Raw genomic sequence first — 24,466 nt, 5'->3', positions numbered from 1 at the left:
TGGAGGACACTGAGAAGTGTAAGTTCAACATCTAAAAGCAAAAGCATCACATCACCAAGGGGGAAATATTGTTACTCCCCCTTTTGCTGCACTTGCTCCATTTGACTTTTCACCCCATTTTGGTGGTTCTGAATTGCGCTACTGGATCCCTCCTTTCTCTTACTGTTTATCCCCCACAGAGAATGAGCCAATACACTGAACGCTCTACTCCAGATGGACACCAAATGGAGTGCAGTTCCAAGTGGAACTACCAGAATAATGTGTTAAGTAAGATGTAACATAAGAATTGTAAAGATCCTGTGCAGAGAAGCTTTAGGCCGAAGATGTGGGTTAGCAGTTTGCTGCTTGGCTCATCCCAAGACTCACACCCAACTAGTATTTGGGTTTGTATTTGGGTTTTTAGATCGTTGGATGTTTTATTATGTTCTTAATGGTTTAAATTTTTGTGAACCGCCCAGAGAGCTTTGGCTATTGGGTGGTATAAAAATGTAATTAATCAATCAATAAATAATAGTATGTAACCAGATAGGAAGAAGCATGTCTCCTGGGAAGGCCCTTACATACATGGACTAGTATGCCTTAGTTACAAATGTACATGGACTTTGTGAACAGCATGTAGAACTATTCTATATGTGGAGGAACTCTAATACACACACACACACACACACACACACACACACACACACCAGCCTGATTCAGAGATCTGATTCAGGTCTATATTTATTGTACAAAACTAGGAGTGCCTCTCCAAAAGATGGGTGATGGGGGGGAAATCCTTCATATTATGATCTGGAAATATAACTGTATTCTCCATATTTACTATTAGCACTCCTAGATATTGCAAGCCTTTAAAAAATGGAGGCTCAGTCATTATTTATATTGTATTATTGCTTCTCCATTTGAGCAGACACCACTTGATGCCCACAATTAATGAGCTCTAGTCCTTTTTCTAATTAAGGAACAAAGATTCTTCTGTGCTGGATACAGAAAGCCACTGTCTACAGAAAGCATTTAAACAGAGAAGAATCCTTCTAATTACCTTAAAATAGGATTTTTGATATCTATGAACATAATGGGATCAAGAAATTAGAGCACTTGCAACATCAGTTACAAATAAGCTTTTAATAAACATTGTGTAAAGGTAATATATTCTCCAAACCCCCAACCTCCCAAAATGAAAACTTGTGGATATCGCATCTTACATTTGTTGTAATTATCATGTTTGTACTTGGCATAATGAAAATGCTGAACATAAATTATATTATGACTATGGGACATCATATCTGAAAAGAGGAAAAATTAGAAGGTAGCTATTAGAGTATAAAATACCTTTAGACTACAGTCGATTAGGATTCAAACATGTAATTAAGAAAGTCAGAAAGATAACCTCACTTTATACGGTAATTAGGGCTGTTGGAAATAGGATACCATCTCTTAAAGTGTTACAAATATACCACACCACTAAATAATCTGTACTGCTGGGAAAGAATACTTGCTATCAAGGGCAAAGCTGCTATACACTGAGGTAACAGCAAATGACAGACTGTTGTTCAAGTCCATTAGCTGCTATGTGATAGGAGCACATTCACTAGCACACGACCTGTGAAAAATCTTAGATCTCTTTAAATCTTTGAATTGGATTGCTGCATTAATTCTTAAGAACTGCAATCCTTCAACCAAGTCAAATTACCCTCATTAACAGGGGGGAAAACTGCCTCTGCAATGTTTTTTAAAAAAAGGATATTTATTACCTATAATCACTTTCCCTTACTGCTCCTAGAAGTATTAAAAATGGGTGGAAAAAACTTGGGGGGAGGGGGAGAAACCCAGACGCTGTTTCAGACATTAGGTGGGAATGTTAATAAACCCTACAATCCTGTGTGGAAATTAAAATGCACCCAGATAAAGGTATCGGAACAAAAGGAATCTCAATTAATCTTGAGGAAAGGATAAAGATTTGGAATGATCTTTGTCTGCTGCTGACACAAACACAATAGGTGGGGTAAAAATTCTCCCATTATCTGAGGCTTGATTAGAACACTACTTCATAATTAGACATGTTAGAAGTATTGTCATCAACCAGAAGATTCATGTACTAACTAAAAGGTCTCAGAAGCCAGTTCAAGACTTCTACTCATTAACAACATCTGCTATTAATGTTTAACTCTCATAAACATGTACAAGGGCATTCAGCATACAATAAAGATTTAGAACAAATATTTTGTTGTTCTGTTTTTGCCCTTGTGGAGATCTGCGACAATCCCACAAATGTTGGGAACTGCTAAAAACAACTAGGCAAGATAACAGAGGGGTATTTGTTCTTTTGTAAGAGACAATCTTGCTCTTTCAGCACGGTCGAACAGTTTATTAGAAAACTGGGGAAAATATGTTTGCAGGGTTCCTCCCCCACCACAATACTTTGCAGACAACAACAACAACAACAACAACAAAATACAAACTGCACAAACATCTCGAGTTTGTATTCATGCTTAAGAGAAAGAGTGAGTTGTGGAAAGAGGGTTTATGTGGAAAGAGAGAAGGTAAATCATTACAAGAATTGATAATAAAATACAGAGGCTTTAGCTCTTCATTGAGCAATCAGGGCTAGTCTCAATCACAATCATGTTTTTTGCTGGGAAGACAAGACTCTAATATTTTTCTTTACTGTTACTTAATTTATCTATATAAATTTACTATTAACAAAAGTGACCAGCAATTAGATGCTGCTAAGTCAGACCTGTACAGACGGGATCCAAAGAGATTACTTATTGTGATCATGGGTGTTATCAGTAACCCACTATGTGATGTAGAAGTGGATACTTACTTGACCCACCATCCAGCACCTCATCCTGAAAATGGCTCTCCAGTAAAACAAACTGCTAATGAGAAAAGAACCTTCAGAGATCACATATCTGGGATGGTTCAGCTGTTGGAAAGGTCAGAAGATTTTCCCAAGCCTACTGCTTGCTCTGGAAGCTCTTGCCAGCTTCCCTTCCCCAGCAGCAGAGGTATCTACATTTGAAAGCTAGTACCATGGCTAAATGAGAGAAGGTCAACTTATTTCAATGGATCCACTTTTACAGCAGAATGTTTACCACAGCTCTGAGTAACACTGTTGGGACAGGACCTTTTGCAGAGGTTGCCCACATCTGAAAGGTATCTCCTCTACCTGACAATGAGGTCATAAGTGGGATGTATCTAAAAGGTGCCCCTGAGCATAGTAGTAGTTTATTTTTTCCCTTCCATTTAAGTAAATGGCAGCAATTCACCTCTGTGGGGAAAGATAAATGACAGCTCTCAGATAAATTGTTTGGGCAAGAGCTGAACCTGCATTCAATATTTGGGTCACCATTGAAAGGAGTCAGCATTCTGACTCATCCCAACAGTAACCCAAACTCCAGACCTCCAACCCCATCCTGGAATGATCCTACTTTCCCAGTCAATTCCAGAGAATTAGCACCACCATTTAGGGATGCTAGAATTAGTGAGTCTAGAAAGTCTAGTAGGGGGAAAATAGACCCCTACAATATAAAATCTGAATGGTGCCAAGCTGCTCTTAAAGATGGGGGTGGGCAGAATGTAAGTGGACGAAAGAACAGAAGACAAGTTTTTGGAAAGGGTGTGAATTAGTTCCTTAGTGAAGTCAGAGTGGTGCTGCAAGGTAATTCAGAGAGTTATGTTCTATTAGGTAGGATGGATTGTCTCCTCTTCTTCTGACTGTGCACTTGAGTGCATAGTATCCATTTTGAGGTGTGGTGACAAGAAAAATACACAATATTCCAAGTGTGTTGCACCACAGATTCCTTTCCTAATGATCCCCAACATGGAATTTGCCTTATTCACAGCAGCTACACACTGGGGTTAATGTTTTTATCACAATCCCTTTCCTGGACAATCCCCGCAAACTCAGTATAAACATGAAGTTTGGATTTTTGCCCTATTTGGATCCCTTTATACATATATTTCACTGAATTTGTCACTTTAATGTCCATTCCCCCAAGTTTGGAGGAAGATTATTTTGGAGCTATTTGCTGTCATTTTTGTTCTACCCACCTTATATAATTTGGTGTCATTAGCAAATTTGGGAACCTCGCTGCCTACCTGATCTCCAGATCATTTACATGACCCCACTGTTTATTTCTCTCCTTTGAATAAACTGACAATTTATTCTTACTCTTTGTTTTCTGTTCTGTGATTGATCTACAAGAAGACTTCTCTTATCTTCTAGGTTTGCTCAGGAGTCTTCAGTGAGGAACTTTGTCAAAAAACTTTTGAAAGTCCAGGTAAACAACCTCTACTGGATCACATGCTTGTTGATATCCTCAAAGAACTCTAAAAAGTTAGTGAGACAGGACTTGCTCTTGCAGAAGCTATATTGATACTACTTTAAGCAAGACCTGTCCTTCTAAATGCTTGTAATTTTATCATTAATAATGCTTTCTATTGCTTCACCTAGAACAGACATTAATAAGCTAATCAGCATGCAATTTACTGGATCACCCCTAGATCCCATTTTAAAAAGTGGCAATACATTGGCCTCTTTCCAGTCCTCTGGTATAGATGCGAATCTTAGGGAAACATTACATATTTTTGTTTGAAGATCAGCAATTTCACATTTGAATTCTTTAAGAACTCTTGGATGAATACCATCTGGACTCAGTGATTTGTTTGTTTTCAATTTGTCAACAATGTCTAGAACTTCATCTCTTATTTCCAATCTTTGCCTCAGTTCATCAGACTCCTTTCCTGAAAATATCAGTTCAGGCTCTGGTATCAGCCCTATATCTTCTGCCGTGGAGACAGATGCACATTATTCATTCAGAATCTAAACAATCTCTTTACCTCCTTTAGAATTCCTGCAGATTCCTTTGTCATCCAACAGTCCAGCCACCTCCCCAGTTGGTTTCAGCAGTCCAATCGTCACCACATTATCCCATAACAGACATCTCAGCTTGCTAAAACAGTTGCATGAACCGAGCCAAAGATGGTCCCCAATCCATGATATAACGAACACTTCCCTAAATAGCTTAGCAGGAAGCCTTAGGGCCAAACTGATGACTTGTAAAATACACATCACCAGATTTCCTGACATTTTAATTTTAACTTAAAAGTAACCATGGTCCCCTTAAATTAAATTAGGGCAGTTGTGTGAATGGAGGGAGTGTTAAGACATGTGTCTTGGCCTTCATTGCAGAAATGTGAGTGTAGAACAATGTCTTTTACAAATAAGGGGACATCCTATACTTCAATTTAAAAGTTTTTGATGATTTTGTGCATGTTGCACTAGTGGCTGCAATGTATGTTTGGTTTTGTAGTCTTAAGGCTCTATAAATAGCCATTCTAAAGAACTGCATATTTTGCTCCTGAGAATGAATCTGATTTGATGCCAAAGTTAAAATATTGTGAGTATACAGGTGGCTTGGCACATCTTAAGATTTGAATATCATGAGGATACATAATGCTCATTCATGTAAGCATATTTGTAAGTGGATATGTTAAAATGATAATGCAGTTTGAATCGTTGCCAGAATTTAGATCAGGATTCCGAAAAGATGAAACAGCAATATTGAATTTGAATGCCTTCACTTCCTTTCTGGGCTTCAAAGTTTGGCAGCACATCTATATGTGGTTGGAAGTGCCCTTACGAGGCATATTGGCAGGATACGTGGGAGCAAATTGAACACAAAGTAAGCATTCCTGTTCTGTGGAAAGGGCCCACTATGTGTAAACGTATATGCATTCAATTATGTAGAAAATGAAAGGATTACTTTTAAGGTGTATGTAGTAGTCAGGAGTCCTATTTCATTTGTAAGTCAAATTGAATGGATGGAAATATCTTTCCATCTACATTCTAGCATACGCCATATTACATTCTTGATCAATTATTAATAGCATTGGGCGAAAATCCATCTGGGCCTGGGAGGGCAGTGGACGCCCCCGCATACAGCCCTCATAGGCCTGGCGGACCTGACCAGCGCCAAGACAGGCCCGTGGCCAACTACTCTCAAGCCTTCAAGACCAGTCAGGCACAGTTCTACTCAGACCTGCACCCTTTGCCCTTTTCTCCCACTGCGCTAATGACAGTTGGGAAAATACACTATACACAATTTCCCCAAGGCTGCTGAAATTGCATATTTTCTTGCTCCACTCTACTCCAATGCCATTAGAGTGGAGGGGGAAAATATGTCATTCCCACCCGAGCCAATTGGGGCCTTAAAGGCCTTTAAAGGCCCCGACTGATGTGTGGCAGGGGAGAGGCAAAGTGCGCTTTACACAGCTTCCCAAGTGCTCAGCAAGCCCAGCTCTTTGGAGCAGGGCTGGACAAACAGGGCTCGGCGAATTCATGGGGCGGGACTCCCGATGAGTTCTCGAAAGCCTAATTATTAACATGTGCATACGCACAACAAGATCTGATTAACAGCCCAATAACTGTTGAACTACACAGTCTACTAGAATACCCAGCTGCAAATTTGATTGCAACAATACAATTTGTTATGTTATAACAAGAAAACACTATTGGGAGGGCTCAGAACATTAAATTTCAGGATGGCCCCACTGGTTGCTTATTTCAGAATCAAGCCCTCTTCATGCTTCATCTACACCTAGGATTTTGTCAGGGATCATCCCTAGATCATCCCTGTGCATCCAAATGATACACAGGGGATCCCGGGATCAGAAAGGGATGATCCCTCCATTTCCCCAGGATAACTGAGACCTCAGTTCTCCAGGTTTGACCTGCAAACCCAGGATGATCCCGAGGATGCAGGTGGTGTGGGCGCCTGTCCCAGCTTCTTCCCTCTTCCCCATGAGTAGCGGGTGTCATCAGAGGGAAAGAGCGGGGTCAGGGCTTTTAAAATTATTATTATTTACCTTAAATTTCACTGGAACGCAAGTGCACTCCAGCAGCTTTAAAAAAATTGGCTGCCTCCACTTGTGCGACATTCCTCCTCCCATCCTGGATGTCGCGCTGGCCATTTGGACACGGGGGATGATCCTGGAAGAAGGTAAGTCCAGGATCACCCCTACTACACCATATGGTGTAGAAAGGGCCTGTGTCTTTTGAAATTGTGGTCCACTGTTTTTAATGTACTGAGAAGTATGTACAGCATATGCCATATTGTTGACACTTCTGTAGATGTACTATGTGCCATATGGCTATTGCACTGAAAAGAGGTGACAGAACAAAGTACTGAAATGAGAACAGTTACCCCAAGCCTATAAAACTAATTTGGCTGTACAATTCCACGATGTAATTATATATTCCATTGTAATACACAATACTAATCTTATTTTTTGCTTGTTTTACAGAATCCATCCATACTTTTCATTGATGAAATATCAACAACCATTAAACAGTACATTTATATTAGAGTACACCAGTAGATCCAAAAAAGTAAACAAACAGGGTAAAGGGTATAAATAGCAGCTATAAAAAAACCCAAAATAAATGATTCATAAATATTGGACAAAAAAACTTGTGCTATTTCTTCTAATTGTACTATTTATTTATTTGAAGCCTTTTTGCCCTGCTCTTCAGCCAGAAAGGCTCCCAAAGCAGCTTACAGATCAATAGAAACAAGTCCTAGAACTAGGAAAGACATACTGGTCACCTTTATAAGTTTATTTACATTTTCTCTGCTAAGGATTATTATTTGAAAAAAGCAAAGAGCCCATGTTCTTTTTCCACTGTAGTATTTCTGTTGAAATCTTTTATAAAGGGCTTATAAAATTGAAATGTAAGAGGGGATGTGATGAAATGGTATTTATAGCCAAAGCTTCTGCTCTCCAGCATTTGACACATACGCATGTGCATCTTCATTTCTATGCGGCTCCTCTACACACTCTGATGGGTGCACTGGCTGCCTACTAGTCATTAAAAAAGGGAAATCCACTCATCATATAGAACAGTTTTGACAGCACTTGCATGCAGAGGGCTGGTATAATGGTTTTAAGCATTTGATTTGATGCTCATCACCAATTGCCAATGACACACATCCTGAACAGGATGTGCATTTAAAAAAAATACAAAAGTAAGCACAGCCCCATTTATTGAACTCTACTGTTAGCTCAAATGTAAGAAAAACAGAAAAAGTTTAATGTTATAAAGGTAAAAGGCTGGGTGTTATAAAGGTAAAAGGCTGGGAAATTTAGAGCCATAAAGACAAGCCATGCTATGATTAGAGAAAGGCCCTTTGAGACTGGCTTCTGATGTGATGGTGTTGCAAAAACTTATCTAGGGGATGTACAAGCTGCATATTTTCCAGGTGGGAAGATGCAAAACTTCTATTTCAAATGAGACAGATGTGGAGGAAAGAGACATTTTGACTTAGCATAAATTCCTGTTCATCTATGTTCCAGAAGGGAGTCTTTACACCTTGGGATACAGCTCCTTACTCTCCAGACCAGGACTGTAAGGGTTGGAAAGCTCTCATGTCATTTTCTCAACCTTATCAACATGAATATATAACTAAAAGGCAAACTTGTTGATAATTTTATGAGAAAATTATAAACTGTTGTAGATCCTTGTGGGGATCTATCCATGAGCCAAATGCTCATTACTGAGTGGGGAGACTGTCCTCTGGAAACGTAGACAAGGAGGATGGGAACAGTAGGCAAATATTCCCTTCTCTCCAGAGGGCTATCTTAACATCTGAAATATACTAAAGTAGTTACATTGTCAGGGTGGTATAGGAATGCACTTAAGTTAACTATGATCCTCTGCAGAACCCACAGACTGACACCTGTCAGCCAAGGACATGAGGTTGTAGAGCCTAATAAAGTAATAGCTCTTTCTAGCCTTAGAATCTCCTGTAGAGAAGATCTTCTGTGGCGGCCTGCTGAGGTCACTGTCTCCTCTCACAAGGTAAAACCTTCCCCACTGCTCTGTGGATATCCACTATAGTCTCCTAGAGTTACCAGACGAAGCCTCAAGACTCCTTTGTCACTACCATACCTTATTGTGGGTCACCAACCCCAAACAGTGTGTTGTAGTGGTTAGAATGTTGGACTGGGACTCAGGAGATCTGGTTTCTGGTGCCCAGTCAGCTGTGAAGTTGACTGGGTGACTTTGGGACAGTAACTGACTCTCAGCCTAACCTACCTCATAGAAATAAAAAAGGAGAGAAGGAGGGCCATATAAGCCTCCTTAAGTTCCTTGTAAGAGGAAAAAAGGTTGGATATAAATGTAATAATAAAATAATAAATAAAACAACAAAATGTTGAACAAGGTTTAGTAGCAAATAAGCAGCAATTGCAGTTCTTTTAACATAGATAGGTCACCTTGGGTTCCTTGCAAGATGGAAAAAGGAGGGATCCAAATGTAATAATAAATAACAAAAAACATAAATCAATTGCTAGAGGAAAGAAAAGCTAAAACGAATAAATATAAAGTTTAACAAAAGGAGTAAATAACTCTAGGAGATCTACAAAATGCTGCATGCTGTCACCAAAAGACAGAAACAATCTGGAAGGGTGAAGAGTTCCCATTGATCCCATTATCCAAACAGGAGTTAGCTCTATGGCCAAGTGAAAAGCCTGCCCGCTTGGCATGTGAGACAGAACAAGAAGTCCAAAATATTTCTGTTCCTTTTCCCCACTGCAACCCTATCACAGCCAAGAACACTGTCAAATCACCAAAAGGTCTATTGCAACCAAGGAAAAGACAATGAAACCAGAAATAACATGATTAAACAGTAACTAGTAAGTTATTGGCAGAACTAGAAAACAAAGCCAGGCACAAAAAAAGGAGCAGAGGGAAAGTGGCGAAGGTGAATTGGGATTAGGGGGTTGGGGAAACTATGTGACTGAAGCCTCTCCAATTTGCCTGATAGCAAGAAGCTAGTAGGACAGACTGTGAGGAATGGAGGGCAGTAAGGCTTAGTATCAGTGGCCGGTACCCTTGGGCAGGTGCCAAGGACCCAATGCTGCCTATGTGCTGCCCCCCTTCTACAACGCTTCTTCAAGGAGTGCCAAAATTGCTAATCCTTATCCGCCACCTCCGTAAGAATCACTCATCCACTTCTGCAGCTGGTGCAAAACCATAGGAGGAAGAGGAAAAGAGAGACAGTACAAGTCTGCAGAAATACAGGCGCTACCATAACATCAAAGCACTTGAGACAGTCACAACCAGCGTGTTTCTCAGCAACTGTCCAAAATGATGGAACCAGAGCATGGATTCAAATCCTAATTCAATAGCATAGGAATAAGACTTGAGTCAATGGCTACTCTGCTACAGAGTTTCCAGACCCCTGATCATCTGCAACCAGGATGATCAGGGGTCTGGAAACAAAGCCCTATGAAGAGAGAATGAAACAACTGGGCATGTTTAGCCTGGAGAAGAGAAGATTGAGGGGAGACATGATAGCACTCTTCAAATACTTAAAAGGCTGTCACACAGAGAGCCAGGATCTCTTCTTGATCATCCCAGAGTCCAGGACACGGAATAACGGGCTCAAGTTACAGGAAGTCAGATTCCGGCTGGACATCAAGAAGAACTTCCTGACTGTTAGAGCAGTACGGCAATGGAACCAGTTACCTACAGAGGTTGTGGTCTCTCCCACACTAGAGGCATTCAAGAGGCAGCTGGACAACCATCTGTCAGGTATGCTTTAGGGTGGATTCCTGCATTGAGCAGGGGGTTGGACTTAGGCCCCTTCCAACTCTACTATTCTATGATTCTATATCTCAGGACCTTTTATAATATCTTTAAGAGGGGAGTAGGTAGTGGTTCCTCCTTCCCCTTTGTCTTCCCCTCCTTGCACCAGGCAGAAATAACTAATTACAGCCCCAACTTTTCAACAATAATGAAAATTTCAACAACAGCAGTAATTAGGAAACGGCAATAGCTAAGTGGTAGAGCACATGGACATAGATAGGTGCCTTATACTGAGTTGGACCATTGGACCATCTAGCTCAGTACTGTCAACAATGACTGGTAATGACTTTCCAGGTTTCCAAGCAGGATTCTTTCCTAGACCTACTCTACTTGGAGATACCAGGGATTGAACCGGGGACCTTCCTTATGCAGAGCATGTGCTCTACCACTGAGCGACTTCGCCTCCTATGCTTTCCATGCAGAAGGTCTCAGATTCAATCCTTGTCTTCACCACATAGGCTGGGAGAGCCACTGCCACTCAGTATAGAGCAGAGGTAAGCAACTTGTGGCCCTCCAGATGTTTTGGCCTACAACTTTCATTGGTGCTAGCCAGCATAACCAATGGTGAGAGATGATGGGAGCTATGGGCCAAAATGTTGGAGGATCACATGTTGCCCACTGATGTAGACAGTATTGCACAAAATGGATCATTGGTCTGAATAGGTATAAAACAGCTTTCTATGTTCTTAAGTTTAGACATAGTTCTATGAAACGCTGATTACTCAGTGATTATATGAGAGTGGACAGTTGAACACAAGAAATGTCAGTAGTAAAACTGGATACTGTAAGAATAAAAAAAATGGCAGAGAAAGAATATCATTCACTGAACCAACTGATTCTTAAAAATGCAGCATGCAAGCTTTCGAAGCACATGTTCTTCTTCAGACATGGATATTTAAAGCCAAAATAAAGTACAATTAAAAGTTGCCACATGTCCAGGCAGTTGATTACCAATCTGAGGCTCATCCAGAAATATGTATCTCAAGAAGAAATATACTGTTAACATTTATTGATTACATTGAAAACAGAATTTTCTGAGCACTGAGCATAATGAATATGTTTGTTCAAGGGAAAAATAATTGAAAGGCAAGCTGCATGCCAATTTTAAATAAAGCATATTCATATGTTGTGTGTGGGGCTTGCAGATTTTATTCCATACTGCTTTTCTTTTGTAGAGGCCCAATATTTACTGCTAGCCTTCAAATTCATTTTGTATTTGCGCCTGCAAAGCTGTTTGCACATTAGGTATCTAGATTTACCCAAGGTATCCAGCACATCAGAAAAAGGACCTTTTCTGTGTGCAAAATCAGCATATGTACTACAAGTAAGGCTATACATGTGCAAGTGGAAAAACCAGTGGATAGAAGAACAGATGTTTTGCCTAAAATATAAATACATATGTAATTTCTAATTGTTCAGAGAGCTGTCATTCTCGAGACTCACAATAATATGAGAACACCTTACTTCATGTAAGCGGTCTTATAGATTTCTGGGGGGGGGGGGTATTGTAAAAGACCGCTTACATGAAGTAAGGTGTTCTCATATTATAGGGAATCTCAAGAATGACAGCTTACCCCAATGATTTACAGCCAGGCCATCATAGGTAGGAAGTCACAAGTGTCTGACTGTGTCCAGAGTTCTGTGTCCAGGACTCTGATGGATTCCCCTGGGTGCATTTGTGCATGAGTGCGGACCCACGCGGGCTCGTGAGGCCCCTATGAGCACTCGGCAGCTGCCCGCCTCGGCTGCCGAAATTGTGCACTTCTCCCTGCTGTGTTGGCGCTTGGCTGCCGAGCACTCACTGGGCCAAGCCCAGCTTCAAAAGAAGCTTGCACAGCCTGGCAAGCAGGGGCAGAGGCAACAGGGTGAGTGTCCGCCAAGTCAGATGTGGGTGAGTTCGCCCAGCCCTAGGACAATCACAAAGAAACTCTCATGAGCAGTTATCAGTTTCAATCATAGCCTTTGACTGTGATTCAGAAATACAGAAAAATTCAAATACAGAAAAATTCAGAGGAAATAGCTGGTAGAACAAAAGCGAGTCAATGGATGATGAAAAAGGTTGGTGAGAATGAAAAAACAGACTTCAACTCATCTAAGCCCTTCCTTCTAGTCTGGTCTGGCAATCTCAGCAACTCGTCTCATCAAGTAACAATGCAGACTCTTGTCTCACTACACACCTGCCATCATCTAACCTCTCCAGTCAGCCACCTGACCCCCAGCCTGTCTATGAACATGCCTCCTGCCTATACGACTATTGCCTTATGTGTATCAGGCTCGGATCCCATGGCAGTCTGTTGCAAGCTAGGTCCCAAATTTGACACTGGTGCAATGGTTTAACTGTAATTGTGTCTCTGGGCCAGCTAGTTTAGGTGTCCTTCATACAGGGGTCAAGCAACGTCCTATACTTCTAACACATTTTAGGGAGCTACTGTGATGTTGTAGACAGAATGTAAGGCATAGACTGGGAATTAAAAAATTGTGCCTATAGGCTTTCTCTCTGGTTATTTTTAAATATTTTAAATCATCCCCCTTTTCGTATTTGGGATCATTCTTTCTCGTGTGTGAAGTATGTCTATTAACTATTGCAGAAAATCAGATTTGGTTAACTTTTTAATCTTCAAATCTTTATAAAACTACGTAGCATGAATCCACTAATCCAAGTAGTTATAGAACCCTCTTAATTTTTTCCCATGTTTTCCTGTTGCTATAGTCTTTTTCTTGCATCTTACTGCACATGTCCACACACACACACACACTCCACAAAGGTACCCTCCATGAGAGGATAGGAGATTAAATGGAGAAGGAGAAAGAGGAGGAGAAAAAGGGGAAACAAACAAATAACCCATCTACTTGGAATTCTACTTCATTATAGCTCTCTCTGTACTATGGGCATAAAATTCCAAAAATAAACCATATGAAAGATAATTCATGGGACACCAATAATAGAGTCTGTCCCACAATTTTCAATGGAATGTATCTCCACATCCATATTTTCAGAGGGGGGGGGGCAAATTTATCTCTGAAGAGAATAAACGGATTCTCTTCACTTCTTCCAGAGAATTGTATTTTAATACAGGAGACTCGAGAACCAATAAAAAAGGCAATTTAACAATATCTCTCGTGTGTCACCAATCACCATAAAGGCCTGGAGGCTCCTACATACCCACTTCAGTACAATGGGTTTGCCACCCTGCTGGTTTTCAATTGACACCCTCCTCCCCCTATGCTATTTCCCCCCCTAAGTTAGTCCTAATAGTGATTTCTAATATTCTTGCTTCACTCACAGCTGATGGTATTTTCTGCTGCTAAGCTCTGCCTCTCAGTGACACATCTGGAGAAACAGACATTGGAGAGAAGACATTGGTTCACCATCACTAAAAAATGGAAGAAGTATGATTTGACATAGATCAATAGCATCAATGGGAGCCAAGATGCGGATGACATGCCTTACATGTTATCAGACTCTACTGCCATGTGGGCTGTATTGCAGGAACTGGTCACAGAAGAAATTCATCACGAGCCTACTAATATACTGTTATCTGATGGAAACCTGAGAAAACAGGTATTCTGTTGGTCTCAACAGAATCAGAGTCAAATTTGATCTGAGAGCAAGACACATTTGAAGAATCTGAAAAGTGGGGGCACGGTGAATTGCTAGCAGAATCCTCACTTAATATTCACATTCCCAGTGATTTAAAATTAATGGTCATAAAAATAATGAGCATGTTTAAATGATGCTTACCTCTAGAACATGTACCTATTGTGCCTACTCTGCACATAAATGTGCCCAGCTTCAATAATGCCCTTTTAAATGGATAACTGTTAAATTAATATATCTGCTAAAGGAATCAATTTTTTGTGCACTCCAAGGTTATGTGTTTAACAGACTTCGATAATTCAATGAAAAATTGAGCTGGTAATGATTTGCAGGCTAAATGAATGTTAAATACTTCAAAGGACTGGACAAACAAGTCGGCAGCAACATTTTTATGGGTTCACTTCCTTCAAGGGAACTTAAAGAGCCAGGCTTTTTATTGCTGTGAATTCTAGACACCTTTTCTACCCCTCAGCATCTGTTTGAAATATGGAGTAGACAATTGCTTTTTTGGCTCTGACTCAGGTGGTTGAAATACAGGACAAACAGACTACTGTATATAAGCTTTCCTCCAGCAATGAAATTTTTTATTAATTCTCTTGCATAGCAAACTCTGCTGCCTAGCTTCCAATCCCTACAGAATCATCAAGGAATGTGGCTAGTTATTAATTCTGGTGGTCAAGCCCAGGGTGGATATGTTGAGACTTGTCTGCAATATGTAACCTCACATTTCAAAGAGCTACAGACGAAAAGGGGGGAAAATAAATGAATTCTGTTTAGGTCATCATTCACATGTATAGAATTCAAAACTAAATACTAGCTATGTACATAAATATGTCAGTCTTCTTGGGAACTTCTAGCCAAGGAAAACAAACCCCACAGTAGAGGGATGCAGAATAATCATTAGAAGTTGCAAACTTGCCCACCCAAACTTCAAACTGTTCTCAGGCTACAATAGCATTTTTATAAAGCTGAAGTTGATGACTGTCCTATCATCTACATTATCAAAAATGTGGAAAGAATAAACATACACTAAAAATGAAATAAAGACCCTTCCAAATATTTTAAATGTGTGCTTTATATGAAAAAGGATTCACAAGTTTATGTGTAATCCAGATCCAACTGCATTCTACCACCTGTTGACACCAATGGAAAACATCTGTTTTTATTAATGAATCAGTATTGCACACACTCTACATTTTCTTCTAAAGTTCCTAATCACTACTTAGGGTGTTAGTCATAGATAATTTACATAAGTGTAGTTTCCCTCAAATGAATGGAATTAGCCAGTAGTTCATGAATTACTTTACCAGGTGGCCATATGCAAATGCAGACAGATTTCCTGCATCTTTAATAGTTGTGTGTAGAAGAAGGAATTTCAGCATGTGTGGCTTGCATGACAAGCCATACCTGCTGAATATCCTTTACTACACAGCTCCATCCCCTTATACACTTGGCAATCCTACTGCCATGGTATAGGGATGACACAGGCAAATATGTGTCTATAGTTCCCCACCAATGGTATCCTTGCCAGAAACAACAGGGCTGATTAATAGCAGAAGACAGACAGAACAACAGGGATCAAGGGCAGGATGCAGAACAGTGGTTCTAGGCTGTTCTAGAACAGTCTTTCTAGAAGACCACTTTGCAGAACTAGGCTCCTTTCTCCTATCAAAGTGGTCCCAGAACTAGTTAATCATCAAGGGACTAGCCCTAAAATGACAAGTTGGAGACCTGGATTCAAGTCCACATTGAGTGATGAAACCAACTAAGTGGGCCTTGAGCATGTTATTCTCCCCGATGTGACACTGTTTTTTTTATAATAGCGTAGGGTCAATGAAATACAAGTAAATAATTACAAAATAGTGCTAAAATAAAAGTGATAAATAATGATAAATACTTTTGTATAGTCCTTTCCAGGACAGGGATCAAAACAATGACATTAGAACAATAAAGATCCATATTTACACAGTATTCCTCAAAGTATTCCTCCTAGGTGGCTACTAGGGCTTTCTTCGCTGTGGCACCCCGGTTGTGGAATGAGCTCTCCAGAGAGGTCCGCCTGGCGCCTACACTGTACTCCTTTCGTCGCCAGCTGAAGACCTTTTTATTCTCTCAGTATTTTAACACTTAATTTTAACTTAAATTTAAATTTTACTGTTCTAACTCTGTATTTTAATCTTATATCAATTTTGCTGCGTGGTTTTATCCTGGTTGTGCTTTTTATACTGTATTTTGTATTTGTGCTTTTAACCTGTTGGTTGTTTTATTATGGTTTTAATTTTTGTGAACTGCCCAGAAAGCTTCGGCTATAGGGCGGTATAAAAATGTAATAAATAAATAAATAAATAAAATCAGTGAGTCTGGAGTATGTCTACTGATTTCAAGTCTAGACTGGAATACATGGCACTTATTCAAGGAACTTATTCTAAAGTACATTTAGGGATCCAAAGAGAAGTAGGCCGCAACAGAGTGGGACATACTTCTGAGTAGACACGCACAGTCATGCAGTGTAAGGCACTAAAACTCCATGAAAATTTGCTCTTTGGAAAATCCCATACAAAAGGTTCCAAACAACCCACAAATGAATCATTCTTCAGCAAAGGTTGCAACCGCAGCATACACAGGCCCGTGGGAATGTAATGAAGACTGTGGGATTGGATCTATAGTTGCTAAAGCGACATCTTCCTTCCTCAATGCATTTTAATCAGGCAAATGTTTTGCATGCTTTTAAAAGGTTTCTACTGAAGAATATTTTATAAAAACCAAAGGGTTAGTCTACCTACAGCGCAGTCTTGCACTGCCAAAAGCCAATTATGTTAACACAAATAAAACTAAACAAACAAAGTCTCTTAGTGTCTCTCTTAACTTCTAGACTGCTTTCCCCAGGAATAAAACAACTCTGCCAAGGACAGTGTTCAAGCAGCATAAGAAAGTACATAAAATAATGCTTGGATCCTCCAGTCTTGACTCAAGTTGGTAGGATTCCCAGTGGTAGGTCTCAAATTTACATAAGTTTTCACTTCCATCACAATTTTGCCGAGAAAGAGATGGACAGTATGGATAGTATTAGTGCCATGCTTGGCCATGAAGCTTACTGAATGCTTCTGGACAAGCCACCTATTTTCAAACTAATCTCACAAGACTATCCTAATTACACTAAAAGAAATCCGAAATGGACTGAAATGAGTCCGCATATCTTGCCATCCCACTGGACCAGCATCTGCGTGTCACTCAAATTCCATGGACATGCAGCTTAACCACCCTGCCCCGAAATTTACGTAAATACATTTGTAGGCAAAATGCATATTAAATGAAGAACATCATATGATTCACAAACATTAATTCTTTAAATTGTTATCTAAATACTTCCTTAATTTGCTGCAAATTTATTTATGTAATTTTCTGAACAGAGGAAAAAAACGGAACTCATGAGTTTGAGAACGGCGAAACTCAAAATTCCACCCAATCCTTTGAATTTATGTGGAACAGATTAAATACAATCTGAACATCCCTACTCTTGGGTAATCAAATCGATCATAATGGGGTTTTGGGGGAGAATGGGTTTCTTAAGGCATGCTTACATAGCCATTTCGCAGAGCTCTTGGCTCAGATACTTTATTTAGGTGCAGCTTCCTGGGAAAGATAGCTCTGTTTTCCTAGGACACTCCCATTTGGCAGCCAGTTGTGTGGGATGCCAACCCCCTACAGTATCTGCATGAATAAAGTCTGCAATATGCGCAGGTATAGGACCAGCATGAGCTCAAGGCTTTGTGTGTTTGTGTGTGTGTGTACAGCAGAGATTGTACATGTGTTGGATGTACATCTGATGCCACTCCAATGGCATAAGTCTACACATGTATTGCATACTAAAATAATTTGTCTGGGCCCAGCAGAATCAGACTAGAAGTCAGATTTCTGGTCAATAGAGTACTAGTTGTTAGTCTACACGGAAGCTGTGAGTGGCGCAGTCCACAACAGTATGGGTCACATTCCAGAGATGGCAGTAAAAGACCAAATGGAACAGAAACTGTCCAGTCCAAGCAAGGCTTCTGGTTAGGTTCTTAAAGGCAACAACAGGAACAAGGGGAAAACAGAAGTTTGGAAAGGCTACACAGGAGTCTATTGAGATGGGAAGCTTAGGATGGGGAACCAAGCCTGAGGCAACAGCTATCTAAGGCCAGCAAGGTTCCTAATCAGCTAGACAGAGACACAGCAGTACACCTTCCTGCAATTATTAGGGTGGAACTAATCAGGCCACCGTTCCCTCTGCCTGTAGGTTGCTCAGTAATGCAAACAGTAAGGCTGCTCCTAGACCCTGCTGCCAGATATCCTGGATTGAGCCTCCGGGCGCCTTATGTCAGTGCTAGTGGTTGTCGCAATTCAGTAGTGTAGAGTGAGACTCTAGAAGATCTGGGTTCTAGACCCCACTTGGCCATGATGCTCACTGGGTGACTTTGGGGCAATCACTGACTCACGGCTAACCTACCTCACAGCATTGTTGTGAGGATAAAACGGAGAGAACCATGTAAGCCCCTTGGGTTCCTTGCAAGAGGAAAAAAAGGAGAGATGTGTGTAAAGAATAATAACAACAACAACAACAATAATCAAACAAATAAATACATAAATAAACTCACTGCAGGAATCATCTCTTTTCAGTTTTTAAAATTGTTTTTTCAGTGATACCAATCCCCTCAGAGAACTACAATTTCCAGGATTCCTGAAGAGGGGTTAAGCTGTTAGCAGCACGATCCTATACATGTGTATTTAGAAGTACGTCTCATTGAGTTGAATGGAGCTTATGCTCAGGAAAGTGGGTATAGTATAAACCAATTTATAGTTGTAGTGCAGTTATAACTACAAACGTATGGCTCAAGCCAATTAGGGTTTAAAGCCCTGGAGCTATTGTCCCTTCTTGATAATGCACCATTCATATCTTAAGGACCATGCACCTTACCTTGTCTCTCAGGGACAGAGCAAAGAGTTTGTGTGACAGATTGAAGAGTAAGTAGGTTTATGTTTTATAAAAAATATATAGCTGTAAGTAGCAAATCCTTAAAAGACTAAAGCACAATTTTAACACAGCTAATCTGCCAAAACATTATATATATATAAAACCAATACTATAACCTTCCTTGATCAATAGCATGTGACAAGTTGCAGAAGACACAAAACAGCTTGAGAGCCTATTTTATCACAGTTGCAGTAAGTCCAGTTTTACACTAAGATAAATTCATTCCGTGCAAACAACCTGATCCCAATGGAGTTACACTAGCAGGGGTTGTGAAGGAGGGAAGAAAGGAAGAAGCGATCAGACCTCTGGCAGACATTCAGAAATTAGTATAATGCTTGCTGTTGCTCATGTATGAACACACACAATGAATTTCCCTTTCCTTCCTCACTGGTAAGTGCCTGGCTATCATTGACAAATGCATATATTCCCATCATGCCTCAGTATTTTTCAGCCCCATGATGCCCTCACTTTTGATTGTGTAGATGAAGTTGAAGTGCACAGGGTATTTACTGATCCAGTTATCTTGTTCTGTGACAGGCAGAATCAATCAATCAAGAGGCCAGCTTTGTGCTTGCATATTCCAGGCACATCTCTGCACTTCAGGATACGAGATCACAGTGTTATCCAGCCAAATTTGATCAACAAATGCAGTTCCCCTGTGCCACAGCAATCTCAGATGAAGATGTTATTATGTGGAACTGAGCAAAGTGATAAAGACAGTACAGAGAAAAGGAGGGGGTCTAGCTAAGCCTTTCCAACTGCCTCGGATGTATTTGTTGGTTGTGTGTGTCTGTATACAAAACAACCATCTCCTTGATTTTTTTTAAAAAAAGCGTAATTACATAAATTAAAAAGAAAAGAATTCTGGTGTCACAAACCCAAACAATAGAACTTTGAGGGAATGCTAGGCTATATGAAGATGTAAAATCCTGGACATTAAACTTCCATCAGTTAATAATATATTTATGTGGTGTGTGTGTGTGTGTGTGTGTGTGTGTGTGTGTGAGTGTATCTCTCTCTCTCTCTCTCACACACACACACACACACACACACACACACAATTTTGCACTTACAACATGCTGCCTTCATTACAAAAATGTTATCTGAAGAGCAAAAATAAAATTTAAATTGTAAGTTTGGACAGGCAGTCGCACACTTTCCCCATCCCCTACACTCCTGCTTGTTCCTACCCTGGTTGTGACAAGACACATGCAACTGTGTCAGTATTTAAGTGCATTTCAAGCAAAAAATGTACACCAGGCTTTTATTTTCCACTTTGCTACTGCCCTGCAGTTATTTTACATTATTTAATCCAAAATACCATTTTTTTATTCTACCTTTCTTTTGCTTTTTAAATCTTTAATAGCAGCCGTTGGCAGTCCAAGGGTACAATTATTAGATATCTACAGAAAGAAATTGAAAAATTAATAATACTCTCCCATTCTGTACTACATATAAAAATTATCTAGTCTTAGTGGAATTCTATAGAGTCAAACAGGCACTTCCCCCGCCCCTCCATGGCTTTAAAAATAAAAAATAATATCTTACTCTGAATTAGCACAGCCTACATTTAAATCTTTACAGTCATCAGTTTTAGTAAAGCTTGGGGATACTGTTTTATGTTTTCAACTGTATTTTAAAATGTATTTTAAAACACTTTTTAAATAAAAGGATATTTATCAGGCCAGCTTACGCTACATACAGCCTAAACCCAGGTAAAAGTATCATAAACTAATCAGACTAATGATATTAAAATTGTTTATTGCCCTTTTATGGATTTTGTTACTTATGTTACCATTTTTCACAACTATATGCAAAACATGTGACATCATCCATATCAATTTATTAGGAAGAGCAATATATGTTTTCATCTGGCCTTTGTCTAACTAGTCCCTTAACCACGGCTGGAGGGTGGGCGGAGGAGTGCCTCAGAGGCATCTTTCAGCAAGGGAACAGTATAAAAACAGCTACATCTATTAACTTTTGTTTTCCTTTCACTATTATTAAACTCAAAAGCCAAATCCAACTGGAAAAATGATGCCATTTGGGTTCCCTTGTCATCATGTGATATGAATGAGAAATATATGTGCAATAGCCAAATGGCCAATAGACAAAACACCCACTCCAAGTGACGTACTGTTTTCCATAGAGCACAGACAAAATCAAAACAACAGAACTGCTGCAAACAAAAACAAAATCACATTTCCCATAAGCATTCCAGACAGAGCAATTTTACAGGGAAAGAAGCTGGGAAGGAAACCAGAATTGAAAGACAAGAGAGAGGGGGGGAGAGAGAGAGGAGAAAGCGAGAGAAACAGGAATGTCCATGCCTCTACTTTAAAAAAAAGGACTTTTTTAAAGATATAAGCATTTACATGTTTGCTTTTAACACAAATCTGTTAATGAGTGTATGCTTAATCAGCAATTGTACATTGTATATCCACACCAGTTGGAAAGGTTCAACAACTGGAACCAGTTTCAATCTGATTTATCTAGCATAATGTCAGTAGCTGCTTTGGTGACGAAACCCAGGTTTTAAATCAGTATATATGAGGTCAGAACCTGGCCCCTTCAAATGAAAAATGAAATTCACCCCAAGGGAGTGGTCTCATTCACAGAAAAACATTAAGGTCACAGGTTAGGGATCAAAAGTGTGAGTTTTTGCACAAAGTAATGGAATGGGAACAATTAGATTGGAAATTTCAATGCTGCATGTTTCGAGTAGATATTCCAAAAGGGAGAAATGCTTCAAAGTGCTCCTTTGAACATCTATACAGTGCCTTGTTAAAACCTGGCACTTGAGAAAGTGGATCTGTAGCTCCTTTAAAATAAAAAATAAAAATGGTGGATTGATATTGATGTAACTTTGTTAATGTATCTGCTCCCAGAAAGTTATGGTATCTGTGTTTAGCTGAGATACCTGGCTATAAATTGTGGCAGTGTACTGAATATCAACAGCTGCATTTTACTATTTCAGCTAAGCAGCGTAGAGTATCTCCATCAGAGTGAATTCTTGTCAGCTGCGCTCTTTGCTAACACAATTCCTATGTTTTGCCTGGCAGTAAATGGACGCTTCTGCCCCAGCATCATCTAAACAACTCTGTTAACATTTGCCCTCAAGCGTCTCTCTCTTTGTCCAGTCCCTGTCTTCTAACAGATGTCATCCAAGTCTAATCAAGCATAAAATGGTCATAAATATTTCTTTCTGGTAGATTTCACATTCGCATTTCATGCAGGGACATGATATTTTTCTGCTACCTCCAGGGAGTACCTAATGCAAAAACCAGTTACTTACATTCAAGGCTCATGTTCCTTTACTAAAATGCAGCACATGTTCTCAGTTCAGAGACATAAAACATAAACACACACACGCACACACACACACACGACTATCTTCTTTTGTTTAACTGCCCCCCTTAAATGATGTGCACCAGTTTACATTCAGATATACCATCATCTCCTGCTTAATGTGAAATCCCAAAAGCTATAATATACTATTCTTATGAAATCAAATGCAATTGAAATACCTTAATTATTGCCCAAAAGAGATTTAGCTTCTAGATACTTAATTGAACTAACAAGCTATTTAACAAATGCATGAGATAAGAAAGGCAGCTTTCTATTTTGGCTGATTTTATGCACAATTTTACAACCTACTTCATCATATTTAGTTAAAACAATAAAATGAACCTAGGGTATAAATCTGAGGTTCATGCCTATTTAGCAGATGAAAAAAAAGGGAAACGATAAGTGTGAGACAGAACTGATTTTCAGTACTTAAACTTTAATCATTCACATGGAAACTATGTAAGCTAATTAATTCTGTCTACTTAATGAAATAAGCCGCAGCGAAATCCTGTTCGGTTCTGGCAAACTTCATAGTTAACATGTCAGAATGTAAAATAAATCCAACCTGAGATTATTTTCAAAGCCATATGTCTATTTGTTACTCTGTTCTCCCCCCCACCATCCCAGTTATGTTTGTCAAAACAGAAATCTTATACAGCTATTTAAAACAAACCACAAACGCTTAACGATACAGATCACAACAGCGAAGCTTCTCTATCCTTCTCCCCACCCCCACCTCCTTTTTCTCCGTTGAGCCTAATATTTGATTACTGTTAGTCAAATCAAGCTTTCAGGCAAATAATCTCCATTTTTTAAGTTAATGAGATGTGGTCGTGTCGACAACAGCTTGCAGAAACTTTTAATTCTGATTCCTGCAGGCTGTGCTGGCCTCTTTTACAGCAACTCCTACTGTATGAATGAGTCAAATTTGCCAAAATGACTTATGTAGACAAGTGCACATTTTAAAGAGGCACTAATTAAAAAAATACCCACTGGTGTCAATTTAAATACCATGAAAATAAACTGTTAAAAGTAGCTCAGCTACCATCTCATGGCTTTCCTCAGAGCACCTTTTAATTCCAACTGGATGGAGTGCTCATTGCAAACACAGCCTTTGCACAATAAGACATTTTCCTTCCCCATCTTGGAGGAATTCAGGGTTTAGATATAATTAAACAATTTATGTTAATATTTGTTTCACATAAGCTATTAAGCAAGCCCCCCAGAACAAGTCCTAATTGAGAAAGCTCTAAAGACCCATACTGCTGAGATAAGCAGCAAATTTACACTGTTGATTTAGAGCATCCATCTACAACTTCCTTCCTTATTAGAACTCTGTCTCTTTTATAAGGCTCCCAGCAATATTGAAACCCATTAAAACACTTTTCATAGTTCCTATTAGCCACAGTCAAATGTGTCTCTCCCCACGCCTCGCCCATTCCCCCTATTAAAATGAATAGGTGGAGTCTTAGCAAGAACTTTTCCAAATTCTTTTGACTTTTCAAAGGTTTTCTTTTGGCAAGGAATTTAGACAGCCCAGCTGTTCTGTAACGTAAGCAGATGTGACACCAAAAGGGGGGGGGAACAGTCGGTGCTGAGAGGGTTATATCTATTTAAGGGGTTAAATATGCAATTACCGCTGACTAAAACCAGAGAGACATATAGATAAACAGAAGAAATGAAGTCCCCAGGTTCCATTCAGAAGCCTTCATCACATTACTACCAGACAGAAAACTCTTTAAGTACTATTTTCAGATGTTAAATCATTGTTCTCGCAGCACATATTCTTGCTATTCCTGGGGGAACAATATCTGAAGACAGCGTGCTAACAAATGCAATCCAGTAAACAGGCATT

The 24,466-nt window shown here is 39.6% G+C and overlaps 1 protein-coding gene across 9 annotated transcripts in view; it reads right to left on the bottom strand.

Moving 5' to 3' along the window:
* FOXP1 (forkhead box P1) overlaps positions 1-24,466 on the bottom strand; it is a 630,188-nt gene that overhangs the window by 204,631 nt on the left and 401,091 nt on the right. The window lies entirely within an intron of this gene.

The sequence above is a fragment of the Elgaria multicarinata genome, chromosome 3, assembly GCF_023053635.1.
Source record: "Elgaria multicarinata webbii isolate HBS135686 ecotype San Diego chromosome 3, rElgMul1.1.pri, whole genome shotgun sequence".
Taxonomy (NCBI): Eukaryota; Metazoa; Chordata; class Lepidosauria; order Squamata; family Anguidae; genus Elgaria; species Elgaria multicarinata.
The sequence above is the reverse complement of the archived record's forward strand: the minus strand, read 5'-3'. Positions and strand labels throughout refer to the sequence as shown.